Genomic DNA, 24,308 nt, shown 5'->3' with positions numbered 1-24,308 from the left:
TATTATGTTAAGTAGTGGGTGGATGAGTTAGTGTCTGTTGTTTGTGTGAGTGTCTGTTGTTTGTGTGAGTGTCTGTTATTGGAGGAGTGAGTCTGTTATGTTAAGTAGTTGGTGGATGAGTTAGTTTCTGAATGAGTGAGTGTCTGTTGTTTGTGTGAGTGTCTGTTATTGGAGGAGTGAGTGTGTTATGTTAAGTAGTTGGTGGATGAGTTAGTTTCTGTTGTTTGTGTGTGTGTCTGTTGTTTGTGTGAGTGTCTGTTATTGGAGGAGTGAGTGTGTTATGTTAAGTAGTTGGTGGATGAGTTAGTTTCTGTTGTTTGTGTGAGTGTCTGTTGTTTGTGTGAGTGTCTGTTATTGGAGGAGTGAGTGTGTTATGTTAAGTAGTTGGTGGATGAGTTACTGTCTGTTATTTGTGTGAGTGTCTGCTGTTGTGTGTGTCTGTTATTGTTTGAGGAGGTGTCTGTTAAGTGTTATGTTAAGTAGTTGGTGGATGAGTTAGTGTCTGTTGTTTGTGTGAGTGTCTGTTATTGGAGGAGTGAGTCTATTATGTTAAGTAGTAGGTGAATGAGTTAGTTTCTGTTGTTTGTGTGTCTGTGTGAGTGTCTGTTGAGTCTGTTATGTTAAGTAGTTGGTGAATGTCTAGTTTGTGTGAGTGCCTGTTATTGGAGGAGTGAGTCTCTTATGTTTAGTAGGAGGTGAATGAGTGAGTTTCTGTTGTTTGTGAGTGTCTGTTGTTTGTGTGAGTGCCTGTTATTGGAGGAGTGAGTCTGTTATGTGAGTTGAGTGAGTGTGTTGTTTTCTGTTGGTTGTGTTGTTTGTGTGAGTGCCTGTTATTGGAGGAGTGAGTCTATTATGTTAAATAGTTGGTGAATGAGTTAGTGTCTGTTCAACAAAGGCCTGGGTTCTATTCCCCACATGGGTACAAAGTGTGAAGCCCAGTTCTTGTGTCCCTTGCTGTGGTATCACCGGAATATTGCAAAAGGACGTAAAACCTGACTCACTCACTCACACATTTGATGTACACTGAATCTACAGGTGTTCAGTTTAGTGGGCTTGAAAGACAAGCAGGTATGTCATGATATGATTTCTCTAGGTATGGTCTACTTTACAACATGATGCTGAATTTGCAGCAATTTTGTGTGAATTTTCATATTTCCAAAGGAATAAAAACCATTGTAAAAGCTTGAACCCACGGAAATATTTGGTTTCAGATAAACATATCTCATTTCAGTCAGTAATTTGTTCAGATAAAGCTGGAGTTCCCCCATAATAACCTCTATTTAATAAAAAGTCCCTTTTCTTAAATACCTCAGATGTATGGCTGAGATTACCTTCATAAATTGAATATGCAGGAATAAGTTCATGCAGGAAAACAACACTGGTTTCACAAATGAATTAATACAGGTTTCACATATGAATTGATATAGGTTTCAAATGTGAGGTGATACAGGTTTCAAATATGAAGTAATACTGGATTAAAACATGAACTGGTAAGAGTATGTCACATATCATATGAACTAAGAATATTTATATCTGTACTGATTAATCGTGAGCTTTCGGTATCACCTGGGAACATTTTTCTGAAGCTGAGTTATCCCTTGGGAAAGTTTAGCTATATAAAACTTTCCCCCTGAACGCAATTTTATTTTCCATAGTCGAAATATAAACAAAGTAGACAAAGTATGCCACACATTTCCTGTATCAAATGTTAGTTTGTAGGACATGAATCAATCATCAGGAAGTAGTTCTCGACCAGGGTCTATCACTGACGGCCGGTAGAGATGATACCACTATATAATCTGTTTTGGTACCTGGAAAGAAAGGTTTCTGCAAAAATATTGTCCAGTTACTTTTGTGTAAAGATAAATGAAAACGTTCGGATATGAATGTGATGTATGAAACTGTTAACATTCGTCTACCTCAGCTTCAGTTGTATTCAAGTGCACACAGACACGGTAATGATAGTTTGACAATGTCCATATATGATGTTAAAATATAGTGTTGTTATTTTATATATACTTCACTGAAGTAACAGGAATTGAATTTCTGAATTTCTTATTGAGATGCTGCTGGTTTGGGGCAGTATATGGACCTTAGAACAAGTCTAGATAAACCCATGCTTCTGACTGTGTCTACTGGAATGATTTTATGAGAGCTTCATTTGTCTGTCAGTCTTTAATGTTGAACCAGTACATTATGCTTCTCACCATGTTACATGACATTCATCATCTACACTCAAATGGCTGTGTTCATGTTGTAGCATCTGGCCCCGATTTCTCAAAGCAAACTTAAGTTTTTACTCAAATTCGAACTGAGTTTGACAATTTGAAACAGCTGAATTAACTCAGTTGCATTTTTAAAATAAAAACACCCAAACAACTTAAGTAATCTATTTACCAAACTCAAATTGTCAACTATGTTTGAGTTTGATATCGATTTCAGTTCAACATGGGAAATGCGTTTTCTCAAACTTGAGTAAAAATTTGAGAAGTTTGTTTTGAGAAATCGGGGCCAGGAAACTGTACAATGTACATTGGTGACCTGACCTATTTGAATATGCATTGTTTGGAATTTCCTTCTTCTGATTTCATGGAAGTACGAACACTTGTCAAGGCAGTTGAAGTTAAGCCAGTGAAAGTATCCAGATGAACTGCTGTCAACCCATATTATACCATGGCATTCTAAGTCTACTCTCGGTGTTATTGTTTGCTGATTTCTGTTTTTAATTCAAATGCCAGGCTACTCACATTAATTACATGACACTTTCCAGGCCTAGGGTCAATTAGGGTCTTGGGAGACACATTCGTTCCATTTGGTACCTACAGTGATAACAAGACAGGGTAGTAATACTGTATGTACAGGCCTACCATACAAACGGTGAACAAATCATCAAAACTGAACTCATATACACCAAAACAGAACAAAAGTCACCAAAAACTGCAACAATATCCTCTAAAACCGAAACAATACATCTGTAATGGAAGACAAATCGTTTGAAATGGAAACAAAACTCGCGTATCAGCTACAACACCGCTGCGAGAACGGTCGCCGAGCGTACAAAACAGCATTCATAGCATCCCAACACGGCAGTCATAGCATCCCGAAACGGCTTATACATTGTCAAAGATGGCGGCGAGGGGGGACGAATAGGCTTTGGTACATAATTGTTTTTCGTCACTATGAGTCTAATCATGAAAATTTGATATCGGGATGTAGCGCATAAACCCCCTATTGTAGTAAGCTTCAAACCTATGTCCATACTTCTCAGTGTCAGGCTTGCAATTCTACACAATGTGGTCCCTCGTTCGACCGAATAGGATTTCTTGTCAACATGCCTTGCTACAGTTTCTCTTCAGTTTTGTAAATAAAGTATTCATAGCATTACATTCAACATTACTATATTTTAGTGATTTAAAAAAGTTTACAAAACTTTGTTCATTCTCCGTGAATTGCATATCTAAGTGATCATTTTTAGAGTGTACGAGTGCAAACTCAATCCACTGATTAGGGCAGGGAGGCGACTTCTTGAGGACTTGTACCGTTTTGTACGCTCGGCGACCATTCTCGCGCGCTGTTGTAGCTAATATGCGAGTTTTGTTTCCATTTCAAACGATTTGTCTTCCATTACAGATGTATTGTTTCGGTTTTAGGGATATTGTTGCAGTTTTTGGTGACTTTTGTTCTGTTTTGGTGTATATGAGTTCAGTTTTGATGATTTGTTCACCGTTTGTATGGTAGGCCTGATGTAGGGCCGCTACAAATCCACTATGAAGCAAATGTAATACATATCATGAATATTGGGTCACTATTTTAATAACAAGGTAGCAGTAGATGTATTATTCATTATATTCAGTGGGATAATATCAGAATACATTTTTTTACCTGTTTTGACCATGTTGACAATGGTATTTCACATGACTAGTGATCTCATTAATGTCAAATGAAATGTATACAAGTGTTGACTACAATCCTGTTTGGTATGGATATACTCCATTTTGCATGGCTTGCTTTGATAAATAACACTTCAACTCATCTAAAAGCAATCTTTTTTTTAATTAAATTGAATATGCATTCCTAGTGATGGGTCTGCTTGTCAAGCTGAAGACCTGGGTTTGATTCCCCAAATGGGTACAATGTGTGAAGCCCATTTCTGGTGTCCCCTGCTGTGACATTACTGGAATATTGTAAAAGCAGCGTAAAACCTTACTCTCTCACTCCTAATGATGGTAAAGACAGAATTGAATTCATGAAGGGATACAGTTTGATTCCATGAATACACAACAACCCTAGTTGTAAGTAGTACAATGTCCATAAGAGGCTCGGTTGATACCCTTCCATGGAAAAATTGTTCTGATAACACCCTGTTGTGTGTAAATGTGAAAGAAGGTTGAGGGAGGAATAGCAACCTTTATTTAGATTGGATTAGAGAAGTTATTGAGACCCATTTTCCTAGTTAATAGAGGACAAGCTGTTGTAATGAGTCATTCATTGTGAGAGCTCTCTGCGGTGAATTGTGAATTTTGGGGGGTTATCCTAAAATAATCAGGAAAAAATCCACTCCTTTGTCATGAGATATAGATTGTGAGAGACTTCCTCATGGCCATATATAATTTCAGATTAGGGATAGAAATGCATTTGTGTTCAAGTGTGCAGCAAGTTACACATAATTATGTTGTGGAGTGCCATTTAGAATTCACATGTGACAAGGAACACTTTTCATCCATATTAGACATGTTAGAAGAACAGGATCAGAGGCAGCTGCAGTTTTGAAAGTTTGTCCTTCCTTTTCACTGAGGTGTATAATGCCATTTTTAGTTTATGAATCTCCAGGTTTATTTTGTGAATCATACTGTGCATCAAGTGTGTTTTTTGTTTTCATTTTCCATGTGTTTGGTCAGCTGACTTGTGCAAAAGTAGAACTATAACACAGGCTCAGTTACTTCATTATTTTGTTAAGAAATAGGATTTCTATTTCTTTCATGACAAAGTTATTTTAACAGTGATATTACAATTTCATCCACGTGTCTGCACAAGATTTTAGCACTGTAGACAGGTATCTATAATCCTGTCGTACTGTATCATGAGGTGTGAGTATATTGAAGGTAAAGATTATCGATATGTAACACTTACATGTAATTCACAGCAAGGTCATTATCATAGACAGTGTATCATGTTCTTATTGTTCCATTGTGCTAATTAATCTAAGTGAATGTTAGTGTTAAACAGGAAAGCATGATATTGTATGTTGGTGTTGACCTAACTGACTGCAGTAAAAAATGAAAAATGTTTTCCTGGTGTATGTTTGTGTAAAGATGCTCTCAGATTGATTTACAAAGAAGGGTAACGTTTAAGTGGGTGATTGTGCACCATGGTGAACAAAAACTGCCACGATCAAATGTTGTAATTTAATATTACCACTTAATGTATGAGTAGAGTGTATATTCATGATGGGCGAGTCAATCAGTGTTGCGTTTGTTTCGTGTATGAGTATATTTGTTGTTGAACATCATGGCAGAGCATGTCAGTATAGTGTTTATTGTGTATGAGTCTATTTTACTTGATGGATGCCATTTATTAAGTGTGTGAGTATATATGTAGTAGGATGTGATGGAATCTGTAGTATGTGAGTATATATATTGTAGGACATGATGCCATTTATTAGGTGTGAGTATATATATTGTAGGATGTTATGGCATCTGTTCAGTGTGTGAGTATAAATATTGCAGGACGTGATGGCAGAGTCGGAGGAATACAGCTCCCAGCTGCGAGATGTGTTTGACATGTTCGACAAGACGGGCGAGGGCGCCCCCTGGGACGAGAGGCCCTACTGGAGCTGTGCAAGGGCCTGCAGCTGGAGGAGTACTCAGACCTACTCCTGGACAAGGTGCTTGAGAACAAGAAAAAGGTCAGCAGGACATCACAATTATCTAATTTCACCTATCCCTAGTGTACAGTACACAACCCTGTTGGTAAATGACCAGATGGTGGCCACATGAATACGTGCAAACACCCAGTTGCAGGTACAGCTACGTGCAGTGAACTTGGATAAAGTACAGTGACTATCTGTCCCAGTCCACCCAGCTATGAATGGGTACCTCATAAGGATGAGAAAGGCGCAATAACCTGGTGCGCCTAATGGCTGCAAAAATTGTTTAGATTGATAATACGCTGTGCTGTTGAGACTGACGTCTAATGATCAAGGGAAAAACCAGTGCCTGAGCATGTACTAGTTGCATGGATATGTGCACTATATTCATATCCTATAATAATATCCCAAACAACAAATATGGGCCATGGACATGCAAATTTTTGTTAATGCGATCAGTTGCTACAACCTTTATGGTGTCTTTTGTCTACTTAGGTGCAGGAACCGCCTCCGTGGTGAGCGCCTGCAGGAGAGCGGAAGATAGCGGGTTCGATCCCTGACCGCCTCATACCAAAAATATGGTACTTGTTGGTCCCTGCCTGGCGCCCGGCATTAATGGGTACAAGGACTGGTTGGCTCAGAGTCAGTATTATGTGTCTGAGTGGGGTATTTATGCTTCACTGCGGCATGGTATCTCAGTGGGCTAGCACTATAAAACCAGCTTCAGTCTGGGCTAGTACAAGCAGCCGCACATACACATACACACGCATGCACATCGTCATATGAGCGAAATATTCTCAAGTACAACGTTAACCCTATTTCACCTCACCTCACCTTAGGTGCAGGGTTTTACCCACTACAATACGCTGTGTCAAATGCTATTTTAAATGTATTATGGATATTCACCATTGTTTTGACTGTCACTTTTGTCTTTGTAATAACGACCAATTCTACTTAAGAGGTTTTACATATTTCCTGACGTGACGGGTGTGAGGTTTTACGTACTTTATATGACCGTCTATAAGACGACCCCATGGGTAAGACGACCCCCAAACTTGACCCTTAAAATCAGTGTCAAAATGGTATGTTTCGTGCATAAGTCGATCCCCCGGGATGGGGTCCTAATCGCGGCAAACACAGACCACAGACAACTGGCAGTTACCAATAATTATAACTTTGGTCCACATTATTCAAAGAATTCACTGTCATATATATTGTGTCTACTCACGGATCGAAACGAAGTGTAGTTGACAGAAAATGCATAATATATTTTGCTTCTCTAAATATCATATTTATTGTAGCAACAAACTGGCTTGCTTATTTTTCCCCATTCAACAATCACGAACTGATTACCGCTTCGTTTTCCATTGACTGCTAGTTTACAGTAACATCGGTAAAAATGTGTGAATTTAAATGGCTTCCTACCCCATTCCATGTGCTTACAACGTTCATGAGGGTCCGTATAACCTTAGTGTTGATTATATATATTTTACATAAAAACTGTAAATAGAATTACACAATGCTAGGATATATTTCTTTGGGTTAATTCATAGTATTCTGTATTATATTTTACTGACGACTGCGTCAGAATTCATCCCGTTATATTATTGTGCATGTTTGAACTTGTTCGCCGGGAAACGTGTGCACAGCTGATTGCTATTTCCGGCTCAAACACACACGGTAATCTTAATTAATTTATAGAGCAAAATCTGTAACTAAAATTACACAATGCTAGGATATATTTCTTTGGGTTAAATAATGGTATTCTGTATTATATTTTACTGATGACTGCGTCAGAATTCGTCCCGTTATATTATTGTGCATGTTTGAACTTGTTCGCCAGGAAACGTGTGCACAGCTGATTGCTATTTCCGGCTTTGTGTACGAGGCAAATTCGCACGGTAATCTTAATCCCTGCAAATAATACAATGCCCAGCAAAACAACTTATAACTTAAAAGGTAAATAATCTTGTCTAGTGATGTTTAATTGCAAATTTGACGTCTCTACTGACAAAGTCGTCTTCTGTTGTTTGTTCACGCGAAGTGATAGTGATACGATGTTGTTTTCTTACCCCTCGAAAAAAGTTTGACGAAAGCGTAACCCATGGAAAAGACGACCCCCTTCTACAGACTGCTTTTTTGGTCCTCAAAATTCGGCTTATAGACGGTCATATACGGTACTCGTTTTTCTAATGTGAGGTTTTACATATTTCCTGATGTGTTGGGTGTGAGGTTTTACATTTTCCTGAAGTGTCGGATGTGAGGTTTTACTTTTTCTTGATGTGTCTGATGTGAGGTTTTACTATTTCTTGATGTGTTGGGTGTGAGGTTTCACTCTTTCCTGATGTGTTGGGTGTGAGGTTTTATTTTTCTTGATGTGTCGGGTGTGAGGTTTTACATATTTCTTGATGTGTCGGGAGTGAGGTTTTACTTTTTCTTGATGTGTCGGGTGTGAGGTTTTATATTTACATTGTAAATAGTGTTGCCGATGAATTTTGGATTTACAGGGAGTGTTTAAAATGTTCGGTTTTCTAATAACAATAATTGAAATATTTTCTTCATAGGTGACAGTAACTGAACCACAACCACCTGATGATTATTAAAGCTTTTTATCTATTAGACCACAGAACTTTCTGGGATATGGGTCATAACATAATTTCTCGTAATAATTAAACATTGATAAATATTATTTTTCCTTATCCTGACTCATGCTAATTATGCTTGTCTCCTTCCTCTTGCGAATAATAGTGGAACACTTGAAATCCCTTGAAGTCCCCTTTAAAAAAGCGGACGTAAAATCACTCACCCAAGAGTAGCATCCCTTTCTTCCCTTTAGCGCCCAAATGGTCACATGATCGGCCATATTTGTCACTCTCTCCTTCTTCGCCCTTGAGGACGGTTGTGAGAGCACCTGGGTCCCTATACGGCACATATCCTTTTATATTTTCGGACCTTACATCAAAATTATTGCTGTATACGTTTATTAGGATTATATTCTACATTACGGTTTGAAATTTGTTCTAAATTTTCCGTTGTTTGACATGTGGTTTCTTCATGTTAACAATTGATGAAAACTTGTATTCGTTGTAGGTACCTAGTGTCTGCGGCTGACCCGCATTTATTATGTCCAAATTGCACTGTTTCATGTTCTTTCAGCTCTCGCTGTGAGTTTTGTGTAAATTTAAATTCGGTTGAGTTTATTAATTACCTTTTTTCCATCCATAGACGTGCTAAGGACTGGGTAAGTAGGTATTCACAAGTCATGTCTAAATCGAGTGATTGCGCTGATAACCGTGTGTTAACCACTGCTGCAGATATTCATAATTCTAGTGAATTGCTGAACGTTTCTCAGGAGCAGGTCGATGTACCAGGAGTGAACGCTGGAGGCCATAATATTATAGGCATGAGATTATGGTACTTGCCACAATAATAGATATACAATAACATTATTAATAACGGGTGATTAAGAGGTGAGAAGATACAAATTATGAGAGGATTTAATAATGTATTTAAGATATAAAGTGATTAATAACGTTGTAAGGTAGAAAGTCAGTAGTGGAGGTTACAAACGGGAAAGTAGGTCGTTAGAGCTGATGAGGGCAAGGTGAGGTGACTCATAGCTTAGGTAAGGGAAAAACTACTGCACTATCAAGATGGAGCGACGTGTCCGGGGACCTTGCTACCAGTTCTTGGTACTCTACGAGTCATATATGGCTAGGGGAGAGAGACTCTGAGATTCCTGGAATCCACCTCACGGTCTTACAGATATGGTAGTGGGGGTACGAAATAGAGGTGGGGGAGAGTAATAGATAGTCAGGTTGTGGGTTATTGACCAATAGAAAAAATGAAAAAGGGTGTTGGTTGTGACGTAGGAACCGAGGTTTAAGCTGGAGCAAAGCTCAGAGACGGGAGTCTGGTGCGGGCCTACTCTTGATGTTGGTCACTAGGAATCGTCTCAGAAATTATCTTGAAGCACCAGCATTTGGCTTAAGACTGAAGCTTTGCGGCTGAAGTCTTATAGAGTGACCATAGAGTAGGTTGACCAGCAACACAGTGTTAATAAAAACTATTGAACAATGATCATCGTCTTGTGTTTGCTGGGTACTGACATTGTACCTCTCGCACATCCCTTATCGTCAGGACCGAAGAACGGGGGTATACCGTAGTTCTGGTAACGACACGGCATCCCAGGTGTGGGATACCGACAGGTATATTTCCATCTACATGCCAGGTAAAGGTGCTAGTCAAAACGCCTTGGAAAATAAGAGATCATTTTCTACTGAGCTGACCTCATCGCAGATAAAGAAGGCCAAATCTTCATCTTCGCAGAAGAAGAAGGCTACTACTATGAAGACTTCAGCGAAGTCTAAGATCAGCTGTACTCAGAAGACGAGGTCTTTCTCAGCCGAGATTGTTCCTCCGGAAGAAGCAGATGTTTATGATGATCCACCCATCCTCATACCTGAAGTCACCATCGTCAGTAAGAAGACGAAGCCTGCTTCTACAGCTACATCGGCATTGGTATCAGCGCAGACATTGACAGGAGACCTACTATCAACGCAGTCATCGAGTACCAGAGATAGCAGCAGCATCAACTCTTCACGAGTGCAGCGAGCCTTAGATGACGTCTCTTCAGTATCAGATGCATCATCCCTGCAGCAGTCTCTTCAGACAACGCAGAACTTCAACCCGGGACTGTTCATGCAACAGTTTACAGACCAGATGATGTCGATGATGGAACGTCGCTTTGCTCAGGAGAAGGCTGCTATGAAGACCGCTACAACGTCTACTAGCCTGCGTGAAGGCTCTACAGTCTCCCCACCACATCTGGATGAAGAGGGAAGCCTGCGCGAAGGCTTTCGGACACGACGATCTTCCCCATCTGAAGTAGACGCCCCAGAGAGTGTTGCTAAGAAGTCTCCACGCAGGAAGGAATCAAGGCGTTCTCCAGAACCCTACAGACGTCGCAGATATGAGTCGTCATCTCGTTTGGACTCTGACGCCCATCAAGAGCCTGCGCGAAGACACTCCTATAGAGGGGAAACTACATCCAGGAATCCACCTTCGCGAAGATCTAGAGAAATATCTCAAATCTCCAGGAAAGATTCAAGATCACATCGGAATCGATCACCTGCACAAAGCTCATCTTATAGATCGTTGGAGACTCAAGTCGTCGTGCATCCTTAGAGCGAGAAATGTCTAAATCAGAGGATGAAGGTGAAGGCGTCTTCTCCGATACAGAAATTAACTCCTGGATCGCCAATGGCTTGGACTTCATCACCTTCTAAGGACACAGATGAGGCGTTTACGTACAAGATATCCAAAGATGATTTCGACACACTCACCTTTCCACCACCAAGTCGCAGAGTCAGCACATCCCGACATTCAACGCCAGGAAATTCCCTCTACATAGGATGGAACCCTTCCTATAGGCTCCAGAGGTTGATGATGACTATAATGAGATGAGATTATCACCGACTCCCGTCAAAGAACTTACAAGATTGAGGATAAGAAGTTAGCGCAGCTGGATACAACCACCAGATGTACTTTCTTCGGATGAGCCAGATCGAGGGCTATCAACGAAACTCTCATCTTTAAGTTCAAGAATTCCTCGGCCGAAGAAGACCGGATGATATACTCCGCTCTACTTATGCAGAAGAGAGACCATCAATTTATGTCGGAGCACCTAGCATCCACCTCAGCGGGCTTGACTCTCCTGAGAAGACAAGGGTTATTGTCAGCATGCACTTGGAGTGAACGCTTCACCAGTCTTTATACAGAGCCCCATGGTCATCATCTTACATCTTCCGAGGAGGAATTGAAGAAGTCACCAGAGAAGTCCCTCACGACTCTAAGGAAGTTATGATGATTAAATCCATCGACACTTTGGCTAACGTGATTCGTCAGGCGTCCCAACGCTACTCCAACAAATCTAAGTTTGCAGGAGTCCAGAGAGCCTGAGAAAAGAAGTAGAAAGGAGGAAGAGGCTCCTTTCGTCGGCCAACCGGAACTCTTAGAGGTAACAGAGGAAGAGGCCGAGCACCCAGGGGTGCAAGAGGAAGCAAGCATTGAAGGTCAGGTTCGGAACGACTGGAGTCTTCCACCCCCCAGCCTTTCCTGTGCAACCTTCGACAGTGGGTGGACGTCTTCAACAGTACTGGGAGAATTGGGGGATACTACAGGACGACTAGTAACGTATCCCAGATACTGCGCAGAGGGTACAAGATACAGTTGGAAGCCCATCCGCCGCTCACAAGCAACCCGATGGCCTTCAACTGCGCAGCCGACCAGTTAGAGAAACTGGATGATGCTATCAAGACCCTACACGACAAAGAGGCGGTAGAAGAGGTAGATCAAGATCTCATCACGCCTGGGTTCTACTCCCCAATATTCCTGGTACCGAAGAAGAATTCCAAGGAGAAATTTCGGCTCATTTACAACATGAGGCAGTTCAACCGGGAGTATCTACGCAGACCAGCAAAATTGCGCCCACTACAAGTATTTGTGATCGCCCACCTAGACAGCCTAGATCCGTTAATACTACAGGACAACCTGAAACCATATCTCCTATGGTGGACTCGGAAGTCGAATGTTTGCGGAGGGACCTTTTTGTCAGAGCCGGTTTGCAACACTCATCTCTACGTGGATGCCTCCCTACAAGGATGGGGTGCGTACTTCAACAACGAAGTGGCAGCAGGGAAGTGGTCGAGTCAGGATCAGAAGTCACACATCAATCTGTTGGAGATGAAAGCAGTAATCAACACTTTACAACATTGGTCCCGCGTACTAAAGAATGCTGACTCATGGTACACATGAACAACTCCACAGTGGCGTTTTGCATCAATAAACAAGGGTCAACATGATCAAGAAGTCTGCTACAACTCAGCTTTCTCCTGTTCAGCATAGTTGACGACCTGAACATCTACATGAAGGCATGCCACATTCCAGGAGCAAAGAATGTCATAGCAGACGCCCTATGTCATCCACTACAACCATCCCCGACGGAATGGATGTTGCATCCAGAAGCATTCAAGTTCATCAGACAGACTTTAGGATCCCCACTAATAGACCTGTTTGCAACAAAGTTCAACACACAGCTACCAACGTTCGTCTCACCAATTCCAGATCCTCAGGCATGGGCAACAGATGCTCTAAGTATCTCATGGAAAGGACTAAATGCCTACGTGTTTCCACCCCCTCCATTACTACCACAAGTACTACAGAAAATCAAGCAGACGACTACGTTGCAACTGATTTTGGTCACGCCCTACTAGCCAGCGAGGGTATGGTTTCCCGTCCTCATACAAGAACTCGGAAGTCCAACCCTGAAACTACCAGAGTGGTCGAACCTACTCGTCCATCCACACACCAAGCAAGCTCACGGGAACCCGACACTGTTCCAGCTACATGCGTGGAGCGTATTAAAGCTTGCCTGAAGACTAGAGGGTACTCTGCCAGAGCAGCGAAAGCAGTAACACTAGCTCTACGCAGATCAACTCGCAACTTGTACGACGACAAGTGGCAGAGATTGGAACAATATGCAAAGAGGAAAGACTTTACAGCAATGAAAGCAACACATCCTCAAGTGGCGGAATACTTATGTCATCTACGACAGACGAAACACTTAAAAGGTTCAACACTCTCAACGTACTTAGCTGCCTTAGTACAGTTATCACCATGAAAACGGGTATCAAGCTGACCAAAGTACCAGAGATTCTGGCACTACTACGCTCGTTCAAGTTGGAAGACCAACAAAAGAAATTTAAGGCTCCTGCCTGGGATCTTAACATAGTTTTACAACATCTCACCAGTGATGCCTACGAGCCTCTAGAACGGACATCCTTTGAACTACTAACTCAGAAAATGCTGTTCCTGATCGCCCTAGCAACAGCTGCAAGGATATCAGAAATACATGCTCTGGACTTTGAACGAAACACGATTTGAATCAAGACATCGTGACATCGTACATCTGGGACTGAGATGGGATTTTATCGCCAAGAACCAACTGCCTGGTCAGCCTGACAGACAGTTCCACATGCCAGCACTATCTACAGTCCTTGGGCCACAGGATATGCAGGATCTATCCTTATGCCCAGTTAGAGCACTTAAAGTCTACTTACAAAGAACTAAAACAAGGAGACGAAAATTCAAGCGCCTATTCATCCACTTGTCCACTGAGTATATCTAAAATCCACACGAAAATGTCAGGAGAAGTTTCGGAAGAAATCTGACATGTTGTGGTCCCCCCAGACTCATCAGAGAGAAGTTGAAAGAATCTTCAACAGTGCCGTCATAAGTTCCCAAGGGGGGTAATACAGGACGTAAATCTACAACCAGGGAATCCAGAACGTGGCTTGACCCACCACCGTTTCCAACGGATTCTGCAAGCATAATTAGCATGAGTCAGGATAAGGAAAAATATGTAATTTTCTGACTAAAATTGATATTTTATACTTATCCTGACTCATGAGGTTAGCCCTCCCAACCCAGGGTTTTTCCTGTAAATCCGGGTGTCGGGCTTACATACGGAGAGAGTGACAAATATGGCCAATCATGTGACCATTTGGGCGCCAAAGGGAGGAAAGAGACGCTACTCTTAGGTGAGTGATTTTACGTCCGCTTTTTTAAAGGGAACTTCAAGGGATTTCAAGTGTTCCACTATCATTCGCAAGAGGAAGCATAATTAGCATGAGTCAGGATAAGTATAAAATATAAATTTTAGTCAGAATATTACATATTTTTCCTTATCCTGACTCATGCTTATTGCTTGTCTTCTTCTTCTTGCGAACATAGTGGAACACGTGTATCTCCCAATTGAAGTTCCCTTCAATAAAGAAATCACTAATTAGTACTCACCACGAGTTACCTCCCTTGCCCAAGCGCGGGAACGAGGGCGCCACCTCAACCCATGTGCCTCACTCTCTCCTTCTTCGGGGGCGGTGGGGTAGCCTAGTGGTTAAAGCGTTGGCTCGTCACGCCGAAGACCCGGGTTCGATTCCCCACATGGGCACAATGTGTTAAGCCCATTTCTGGTGTCCCCCGCCGTGTTATTGCTGGAATATTGCTAAAAGCGGCGTAAAACCAAACTCAGTCAGTCAGTCAGTCTCCTTCTTCGCCCAGTGAGCTGGACGTGAGAGCGCCTGTGTCTCCCAACACACTATATCCTTTTAGTTTAGTACCTCTTATACTTAGTATAGAGGTGTAACTAGTATCCTTATTCAACTTGCATTGATTATTAATTGTGTTTCTGCTGTTTATTCACGGTTCGCCGTGATTGTTCAGTAGTTTACGCTAATGAGAATCTGCACAGATTGTAAACTACGTTATTCCGCTACTGATCCACATTTAAAATGCCCTAGTTGCATTACTCCATGTTCTTTTGTTTCTCGTTGTAAATTATGTATTAATTTACCAATTTCTGCCTTTGATAAATATTTATGTTCCGTTTTTAGACGGAAAGCAGATAAATATTGCAAACAATCTTCAGTCATGGCTAATAGATCAGAAGCTAATATTCCCTGTCAACTGTTGACTGACGACCCGCCGCCACCGGCTGGTGACATGCCTGAGTTTCCCTCGGGGGATAAGCGTGGGACGCAGTCCGCTATGTCCAAGAAGCGACCGGCATCTCAAGACCTGCCATCTTCTCAGTCTAAGACTAGGAAAGCGTCCATATCATCACGTACGCTTCGAACCCCCAGGTCTTCAGCTACGTCAAAAAGGGAAATCTACAAAATCTAATAATTTTGCCTCCGATATTTTACCTGTCACAGAATTATCTTTATATGATGATGACATTCCGATTATCATTCCAGATGTTCGTCATAAGAAACGTCCTGTATCTGCGACTGTCACCTCAGCGCAGATTAACACGCAACCAGAGATGCCTACGCTGACACCAGAGATTATGACTGAGGGTCCCGTCACTTTCACAGAGAGGCCACCCTCATCGTCAGCGCAGACCGCCTCAGACGACCTGGTCAACCAAATCATGAGCTGATGGAGGACCGTTACGGTTTACAGAGGCCCCAGAGCCACGGGCCCCAGAGCCCAACCCATATTAAGTCATAAGCCTTGGCTTCGCGTAGGGCCCCAGAGCCCACAAACGCGCCTCCGCGAAGGGCATCCCAGCCCGGAGCGAGCACTTCGCATAGGAAGTCCCAGGCCGCCTCCGCGAAGGAGCTAGAGCGCTTCGCCGAGCCCACACCCTGTACATCACAGAGGTCGTTCGCGAAGCAAGCGCTCATATGTCGATTCGGACACTGACTCGATACATTCGCGAAGGTCGCGAAGGCTAAGTGGCTCCAATTCTACCTCGCCTAGAAGAGCTTCGCGAAGCCCCTAGCGTTCGCGAAGGATGTCTACTCCAAGGTCTCCGTACACTAGCCACTCGTCAGTCCGTTCATCACAGTCCTCTCATAGATCTTCCTATAGATCTAGGACTCCGACATATGACCCTACGTCAGAAGAGGAGGAAAGTATCATTTTCTCAGATGCTGAGATTAGATACTGGATGGTGAATGAGTTACAACTTGTTTTCCCATCGAAGAACGAGAATTCAACTCAGACTTACGTCATGAAGGATGATGATGTAGACTATTTCACCTTACCTCCTATTGACCCGATTGCAGCGTACCAGCTAATCTGGATACAGCCTGCTCCAATCTTCGGAAGCCCAAACGCAGATCTGCAGACAATTCTGTTACGGAATTGAACAGCAGCCTTGTTACAGCGAATAAAACTCATATCGTCAACGATTTCCTGAGAAGAAATATGTACAACAAGTTCAGCTTTAATTCTACAATTATGACGATACATTCATGTATACAGTCTACAAGCTGACAACTTGCAAGTTTTATTGAACCTTTATATAAGGAAGTCGGAATTATCTTCAAGACTGAAGTTACTTTCACGACAGCCAGGAAAATAACCTACCCAGCATTAATATTACAGAGCGAGGTATTTCGCGCCGGAGGTTTCGCGCGTTTACCATTAAACCTCGAAACACGTGGTTACTCGGGTAACTTCGGGAAGCTACGGTGAAGACCGACGATTGTTCTAATATCAACGATGGCACTATATTATACAAGGTTCCTTTTCCTGTTACACCGGTGACATCACAGCGCGGGTACTCTACAGAATCAAAATGCCTTGTTCTGATTGGACCGCGATGGACAAGGCCCTACACAGAGGTCGAGCATAGTTCACAGTTCAAGACATAGGTTGCAAGTGACAACATTATATCAGTGAACGAGCAAGCCTCCTTACAGTCCAGCTAATCTGAACCTTCATGATTGGGCTGCCTTCTTGAGGTTTGAGACCTCCCCTGTCAAGTAAGGACGAGGGCACGGCAGTCAGGCGATTTTTTACATAAAGTTCAACGATGGCAGTCAACCCTGGTTGTGCACCTACATCGTCAAGGACTTCGCAGCGAATTTACCTCGACGACGGGATACAAGTGGATCCAAATCCACAGCGTCTCAGACTACAGTTGAATTTCATCATCAAGACCAAGAGATTGAATGTTTGGTCAGGCGTCTCCTTAGTAGAGCCGGAATCGAAAACACATCTCTACGTAGACGCGTCACTACAAGGTTGGGAAGCCCACCTTGCCGGCAGGACAGGGTCAGGTCTATGGAGCAATCAAGAGAGCAAATGTCACATAATCTGCTAGAGATGCAAGCAGTTATAAACGCCATAAGTCACTGGAGCAACCTACTACAGAACGCTCAGTTGATGGTTCACACAGACAATTCAACAGTGGCATTTTATGTGAACAAACAAGGTTCAACAAGGTCACAGAACCTACTGACTCGATGTTTCAGACTGTTCGATCTAATCGACAATCTAAACATACACGTCAGAGCTTGCCACATTCCAGGAGCATAGAATGTATTAGCAGACGCTCTCTCTCGGCCACAAATGGCACAGTTTTGTCAATTACGCTGCTAAGAAAGGATTTTCAGCCAGATATGCTACACATCCTCAAGTGGCAGATTTCTTATGTTATCTACGTCAAACTAAGAATCTAAAAGGCTCATCCTTGTCCACTTATCTTGCAGCTATAAGTTCTGTCATAACTATGAGAACGGGCGTCAAGTTGACAATAACACCGGAGTTACTCGCTTTGTTACGAGCGTTCCGATTGGAAGATCAGAAACGGAAGTTTCAAGCTCCAGCCTGGGATCTAAATATAGTGCTCCAACACCTCACGAGCGAGGCTTATGAGCCATTGTTATCTACGTCGTTTGAATCACTGACCCACAAAACCTTATTCCTGTTAGCATTAGCTACTGCCGCCAGGATGTCTGAGATTCACGCTTTGGATTACGAGAGAACACGCTTTGATGATACTCATACATCGCTTCATCTGGGACTTCGCTGGGATTTTATAGCGAAAAACCAACTGCCAGGTCAACCAGACAGATTATTCCATGTCCCAGCTCTCTCATCCATACTTGGACTGCATGATACGATGGATCTATCACTATGTCCAGTATGTGCACTGAAAATATATCTCCAACGATCCAAACAGTCCAGAGGGAAATTCAAGAGATTGTTTATCCCTATATCTACAGCTTCGCAGACGGAAGTCTCGCGTACTACGATCTCTATTTGGATCAGAACTGTCATACTACGAGCCTACAAGGCTGCAGGACTCGACCCTCCTAGAGCTTCTAATCCTCACGAAATTAGAGCGCTAGCCTCAACTCTCGCTCTACATGGGAATTGCTCGTTGAATACCATAAAGGAGGGATGTTTCTGGAGATCCGATATGGTGTTTGCCAACCACTATCTGAGAGATATCACCACCAAGGACGTCTCAGGTATCCACCATTTCGGTCCCATGGTCCTCACTCAACAGTTGACAGTTCCACGGAGAAGATAAGTCTATCTTACAGATTTAATACTTATCTGATAACAGTACTAATAGATACATGCTATCTATATATTTTGCTTAAGTTTAATTTATTATCTTAAGCTCAGTACTATGGTTTTTATATCATACTATATATAAGCTAACAACTCTACGGAGTTTGTTATCATATCTTAAGCTCAGTTCTATGGTTTCATTATAATGTATTAGCTAACAAACTCTACAGAGTTGTTGCTATTATTTATGTAGCTTAAGTTTATTCATATCTTAAGCTCATTACTATGTTTATATCATATAAGTATATTAGCTAACAAACTCTCAAGAGTTTTTTGCTATTATATATTTAGCTTAAGTTTCATCATATCTTAAGCATTATGGTTACATTATAACATGTATTAGCTAACAAACTCTACGGAGTTTTTTGCTATTATATATGTAGCTTAAGTTTATTCATATCTTAAGCTCAGTACTATGTTTATATCATATAAGTATATTAGCTAACAAACTCTCAAGAGTTTTTTGCTATTATATATTTAGCTTAAGTTTCATCATATCTTAAGCATCATGGTTATATTATAACATGTATTAGTTAACAAACTCTTCGGAGTTTTTTGCTATTATATATTTAGCTTAAGTTTCATCATATCTTAAGCATTATGGTTACATTATAAAATGTATTAGCTAACAAACTCTACGGAGTTGTTTTGGCTATTTAGGTATCTTAAGTTAATTATATCTTAAGCACAGTACTATACTCATATCATAAAGTATATTAGCTAATAAACTCTAAGGAGTTTTTGCTATTATATATTTAGCTTAAGTTTAATCATATCTTAAGCTCAGTACTATGTTTATATCATAAAAGTATTTTAGCTAACAAACTCTAAGGAGTTTATGCTATCATATTAACAAGCTTAAGTCTATTAGTCTTAAGCATTGTATTAATGTTATATATACTTTTATCATAATAAGTAAATTGTAATAACCTTTATATGGCAGCTGATAAGTTAGCAGCAGGAATTCATCAGTTCAGTGCCTTTATGAAGTTCCCATAGGGTTATTACAATCTTCACAGTTCAAATCACTAATTATTAAAATCCAAAGTATTATATATTCCCACCTCCTCTCCGTCAATGGATTCTACAAGCACAGCATGAGTCAGGATAAGGAAAAAATATGTAATTTTTAGAGTAAAATTGATATTTTATACTTATCCTGACTCATGAGGTAAGCCCTCCCATCCTCCCCACATAACACTTTGGATTTCCCTGGAAATTCAAGTGTTGGGCTCAGTATATGAGGAGAGAGTGAAGCACATGGGTTGAGGTGGAGCCCTCGTTCCCGCGCTTGGGCAAGGGAGGTAACTCTTGGTGAGTACTAATTAGTGATTTCTTTATTGAAGGGAACTTCAATTGGGAGATACACGTGTTCCACTATGTTCGCAAGAAGAAGAAGACAAGCAATAAGCATGAGTCAGGATAAGTATAAAATATCAATTTTACTCTAAAAATTACATATTTGTCAAAAACTAGCGTTTGAGTTTCCATTATTGCTGGAGAAATTGTTTTATATAGTAAGATGAGGGCTCAGTGAGTGAGTTTATTTTAACGCTGCTTTTAGCAATATTCCAGCAATATCACGGCAGGGGACACCAGAAATGAGCTTCATACATTGTACCCATGTGGGAATATTGAACCCACGTCTTCGGCTTGATGAGCGAACGCCTTTGCCACAAGGCTACCTCACCACCCCTGAAGGCACAGTGACCAGATGATAGTTACTCTCACTTGCAGTCATTTCAAAATGAGCTACTAAGAAAGTAAATCTGTATTATGTAAAAGCCAATAATTGTTTTTGATGTATTGTTAGTGAAAGAAAACCTGAATATTTACAGGTGCAGTTTGATGACTTCAAGGAAGCTTTTGTGGGTATTCTGCAGGATGTGGCACCGCTGAACATCGACGAAGACAAAAAAAACGGTGAGACTTCTTCTTTGACTGATCTGCTATAGGGCTTCAGATATTATTTGAGTATTTGCTCATTAGTCATCAAGTAAATTGGTTAATTATGGTTTTATTTTGTGATTACATTGTGTTTCCAGTTTATTTTTAAAGCTTTTTGAGACTTTAAGCAAATATAATTCTTCTCACCATACTTTTTCCAGTTATTTCTAATTTGCATCTGTTTGTGTGCTACCCTCAATGTGTAACATGTTGCATAAACTCACAGTAGCAAGATATATCTAATTTACAGCTGCTGAGACAAAGCACATATTTTATGCATTATTCATGGCATTTGCATAGATTGATGCTCATGCTGTTGATCACTGGATTGCCTGGACCGGACTTGATTATTTACAGACCGCCGTCATATAGCTGGAATATTGCTGAGTGAGGCAACAAACAAACAAAATATATGGTGATGAATTTTGGAGAACCCAAGAGGCGTTGTAACATTTGTTTATACCATTTTCAAATGTTGCATGTATGTTAATAATTTGACCCGTGAAGGTCCGGGTTAGAATATTGATCCCCAGTAATGCATCTTTGTCTTAAGAGGCGACTAATGGGATGGGGTGGTCAGGCTCGCTGACTTGGTTGACACATGTCATCGGTTCCCAATTGTGCAGATCAATGCTCATGCCGTTGATCACTGGATTGTCTGGTCCAGACTGCCGCCATATAGCTTGAATATTGCGGCATAAAACTAAACTCACTCACTCACTAAAAATTGATTTCCTTGTTGGTAAAGTGGTTTATCTGCAAGCCTTAATGAACATAAATTTATTACCCTTAAGATAAATTTGTCGAATTTTGATTGGTTAATAGCCAAAGCATGTGAAACCATGTAGGCGGATTTGCCACAGTGTACAAACCGTACACCTTGTCAAATCTGCCATGTGACACACTACACTGGTTGTACGAATGACCTTGACCTTAGATGGAATGTGGTTGCCAAAAAGCTGATTGCTTCGAAAGTTTAGAGTTGGCATATAAAGTTATGAGTATAAACAGAATAATAAACTTGTTGCTATAATTTCTTATTTGTTTGTGTCAATAAAAATAGAAAAAAAATTGAAATGCATTTGTGTTTTACTTTTCGATTAACAAAACCTCAAATTCAATCATTTTTATCATAAACTAAGTGATCATGAGTTATCTCCCTTTATGACCATTCAGGGAAAATCATGGGCGAAATGTTTTGCGTCTCATTCTGTTGAAGACTGAATGCTGGTTTTTATAGATAAGCTAAATAAAGGGATCTTAGGGTAATATATTCATCACATGATGTTTTGAAAGGGTGTAAGAGACTGTAAGACTCTTGTAAATTCTGTGATTCCATCGGCTGCACCTCAGGAAATATGGAATTTACATTAATACGTTCCATGATTTACGATAGGTAGCGTATGTCTTCTCTTAATATGTTCAGAATAGCATTATTTACCCAAAACTTTTGTCTTAATCTAAAACTGTTCGCTTTCTTTAGGACGGTATCCATTTCCATAATATGATTGGCTGCTTAGGTCACGTGTCTGATTTTGACCAATCACGACCCTTATAAGCAGAGTGTAGTGAAAAAAAGCGTCGTTAGAAACCAATCTTTATCCAATAAAATGTCGCTTCTTACAAATGTGAAAATACTCTCGGCAAGAGTACAGTGATATTGTTGATGTTCAGAGCTTTCGAACGATACACCATCAAACGATTCGCTTACCTCTATGTAAGTGACACGTGCCACTCACTAATTAACAAGAAACTGATTGACACTTCCGTTTCTGAATAATCTCGAGTCAATACCGCAAATCAACAAAATGTAAACACTTGCTTGTTTATACAGTCAAACTGCCCACTATATGTATTAATTACTCTGGGTATACACTATAGTACCTGTACACCTTTTCAAAACACAGTGTAACTAATAATATGATGCCCTGAAAATATAAATATGGGATCCTACTATTATGTGAAATCTGTGAAATGTCCATAAAGTAAAGTATTTTTATTGTCAGATGTCAGTGTCACACCTAAGTATGTGCTGGGTGGCAAGACATACGGACGTCGTTCCAAGCCGGATGTCTTCAACGGTGGTCAGTTGGATCAACTAACAATTGAGGATAAAGAATTGCTGGACATTGAAACTGCAGCCTCCACTGGCCGTCTCGGCTTCAAACAAGGAGGACGGATTATCTCCCCTGGATCAGAGAATGAGGTGAGATTGAAACATAGATATTTAGTTGGAGATATCAGTGCAACCTGTTGATTACCTAAAGTGTAATCCCAAATATAACATATGTTACATTAAGGCTTATGGTAAATTTTGGGTTGGTCAGATGTCACATTACAATGATAAAGCTGTTGAGTGACTGGGATCCAGATAATAATTCCCACAAATATTGACAGATGTTGACAATGCATGCATGTCAATGTGTGTGAAACAGGTGTAACAAATAAATCATGGAGGCAGTATTCAGTGAGGGAACACGTTGTGTGTTGACAACTTGTACCACCAGCTGAGCAACAGTCCAGCAGGAAGTCTTTGGTACAACTGATTACAGTGATAATCAGAGAGGCAGTGATAGCTAACAAGATGAGGATGAGCCAGTTGGCCATTCCCCACATGGATGCAATGTGTGAAGCCCATTTCTGGTTTCCCCTACTGTTATTTTGCTGGAATATTGCTAAAAGCTGCATAAAACCCAACTCACTCACTCACTGGAATATTGCTAAAAGCTGCATAAAACCCAACTCACTCACTCACTCACTGAATGAAACTGTTTTAATTCCATCTAAGTGTTTTCAGTAATACTGGATCTCTGAAAACAGTTGTTTGTGTTTTTAATGAGTGTCCCTTTTGTAAGTTTTCTCAGAGCCAGGGATGCTTATAACAGCAAACAGCTGGACCTTCACTGACTGGCCTCAAACTATATTCACCCACTCACTCATCCCTTGGAGGGCTCTTATGTAATAGAACACAATATATACTACTGAAAAAAGTTAAAGAATACCTGAAAATTTCATATGACTAAGTAATCTGTCATGGCTAACTCCTAACATCTATTTTACATGAACTACTAACCTGCAATGAGGTGTAGGGGAGATAGATTTGACCAATGGGTTCTACCCCATTTTCTGTGTGGGAAGGGGCGGTGGGGTAGTCTAGTGGTTAAAGCGTTGGCTCATCACGCCGAAGACTCGGGTTCGAATCCCCACATGGGTACAATGAGTGAAGCCCATTTCTGGTGTCCCCCGCCGTGATATTGCTGGAATATTGCTAAAAGCGGCGTAAAACCAAACTCAGTCAGTCAGTCTGTGTGGGAAATGTGGGATCACAAGTGGTCAGAAATAGATAAACATGTTGTTTTCAGACTTGAGATTATTCAATACCTGGACATTTCAACAAATGAACCTATAATTGTGGGTGTTGTATTTTTAAAACCATGTCAAATGCCATGTTATTAAAACATTAAACTACCAGAAGATGTCTGGACTTAAAATTTCATTTTTAGCCTCTGGGGATACAGGGTGAAATGCGATCCCCAGCAATCTTGTAGGAGGGGACTTTATG

At 40.9% G+C, this 24,308-nt stretch overlaps 1 protein-coding gene across 2 annotated transcripts in view; it reads left to right on the top strand.

Annotated features, from left to right (window-relative positions):
• LOC124267071 (ninein-like) overlaps positions 1-24,308 on the top strand; it is a 101,918-nt gene that overhangs the window by 4,697 nt on the left and 72,913 nt on the right. For both annotated transcript variants that reach the window (XM_046701903.1, XM_046701901.1), the window contains exons 2-4: positions 5,727-5,905; positions 20,638-20,722; positions 22,753-22,952. The gene's annotated coding sequence lies outside the window, so the exon portion shown is untranslated. The remainder of the gene's footprint in view (positions 1-5,726; positions 5,906-20,637; positions 20,723-22,752; positions 22,953-24,308) is intronic.

The sequence above is a fragment of the Haliotis rubra genome, unplaced genomic scaffold, assembly GCF_003918875.1.
Source record: "Haliotis rubra isolate DU_JTF1 unplaced genomic scaffold, ASM391887v1 Scf13, whole genome shotgun sequence".
Classification (NCBI taxonomy): domain Eukaryota; kingdom Metazoa; phylum Mollusca; class Gastropoda; order Lepetellida; family Haliotidae; genus Haliotis; species Haliotis rubra.
Note: the sequence above shows the minus strand (reverse complement) of the source record. Positions and strands in the feature narration are given on the sequence as shown.